The following is a 1,638-nucleotide window of genomic DNA, read 5'->3' on the forward strand; positions in this document are numbered from 1 at the left end:
GCTCCACACAAGAAAAACGTGGTTGTCTGTTTATATAAAGATTGACATGGTGCAGTTCTGCTTTCTTCCTATAGAGTTGCTATGTGTTAGAATGAAGTCAATGGCAATGTGTTTGGGTACGTGTCCAAGAGTCACTGGGTGGTTCAAATAGTTAAGTGTTCTACGACGAATTAAAAAAACTGGTGGCTTGAATCCACACAGAGGACCCTCGCAAGAAGAACCCTGGCAATCTACTTCAGAAAATGCTATGGAGTACAGTGCTATTCTGAAATACTGGGGATCGTTATGAGCAAGAATCAGCTCCATGGTAACTGGGTTTTTTGGGTGTGTGCACTGTTTGGTTTTTTATCTGCGTGGTAATGAGGAGCCAGCAGGTGGAAGATGCAAGCTGGGAGGCTACCCTACTTTCTGGACTGCTTAGAATTAATCTTTCTGCCTGCATAACTGCTGGCCCAGCCAGGGTGCAGGGAGCAGCTGGTTCAATTAACACATGTTGAAGTGCACAATACAGATTACTATGATAGATGTGACCTAGACTCCACGTGATGGCTCACTTTGATGGTTTATCAGGGCTTATACGCAGACAGGAAAGTAACCCTCCACTCTTCCAAGGCCCGTGGTCATTGAGATGATAATGCTCCTTGTGGCTGACTTTCTGCTCCGTCAGATTTTCACATGACTTGCCCGACTCAAGGCTGGCATTTCTCTTTTGTCTGAGCAAAATGTATATACTTTAACCACTAAATCCTTTTTCCTCATCGTTTTTCTCCCTCTCCTCGTACTCTTCTTCCTTTCTTGGAACCAGGAGATTCTGATCGGAGCAGTCTTGCCTGGAAGTCATACTGGAAAGGAGAGAAGATTCTGACCTGGAGCTTTTCTTCCTGCGGTCTAAATACGCTGCTTTCTGAAGCCATCCTTAGGGCTCCTGGGGTTTGGGCTAGATGGACTAGTGAGCAGTAAAAAGGCCCCGTAGTGAGGAAGGAGAAACGAGACCACCTGTGCCGTTACTGCAGAGAAATCACTTGATTTCTTTTAAATCCAATAATGCTATTAGAGTCTCTTTGTAAAGTAAGGAATGCATTGTATTGATTCTTGGAAAAGAGTCACCATGTTGACTGCCTTTCATGCTTTAATTGAAAGAGTGATAGGATGGGCCTACAGGAGCCTTGGGAGTGTAGTGGTTATGAGTTGGGCTTCTAACTGCAAGTAGTTCGAAACCACTAGCCTCTTCTTGGGAGAAAGATGAGGCTTTTAGTCTTGGGGCAGTTTTTCTACCCTGTCCTATAGGGTTGCTATCTGTTGGATGGCAGTGACACTGGGTTTGGTTTTGGGAGGATGTACGTGGAGTTTCATTTACATATAACATCCCTGTGTGTACATGTATGTGTCTGTGTGTATGTGTGGATGTACACAGGTCCTTGCGTGCCACCAACAGTTCAACCACTAGCCTAAAGACTGGTGGTTGAAAAGCAAGCTTGGCGATCTGTTTCCGTGAAAGTTGTTGCTGTTACGTGCCATCGAGTCAGTTCCAACCCGAAGTGACCCTACGAACAAGAGAATGAAACAGTGCCCAGTCCGGCACCATCTTCACAATTGTTCCTATGCTTGAGCCCATTGTTCCAGCCACTGCGCCGATCC

The 1,638-nt window shown here is 45.5% G+C and overlaps 1 protein-coding gene across 1 annotated transcript in view; it reads left to right on the forward strand.

Moving 5' to 3' along the window:
* MCC (MCC regulator of WNT signaling pathway) overlaps positions 1–1,638 on the forward strand; it is a 332,143-nt gene that overhangs the window by 158,896 nt on the left and 171,609 nt on the right. The window lies entirely within an intron of this gene.

This window comes from Echinops telfairi, unplaced genomic scaffold, assembly GCF_000313985.2.
Source record: "Echinops telfairi isolate 266 unplaced genomic scaffold, ASM31398v2 ScPeMD7_7469;HRSCAF=8507_1, whole genome shotgun sequence".
NCBI classification, from domain to species: domain Eukaryota; kingdom Metazoa; phylum Chordata; class Mammalia; order Afrosoricida; family Tenrecidae; genus Echinops; species Echinops telfairi.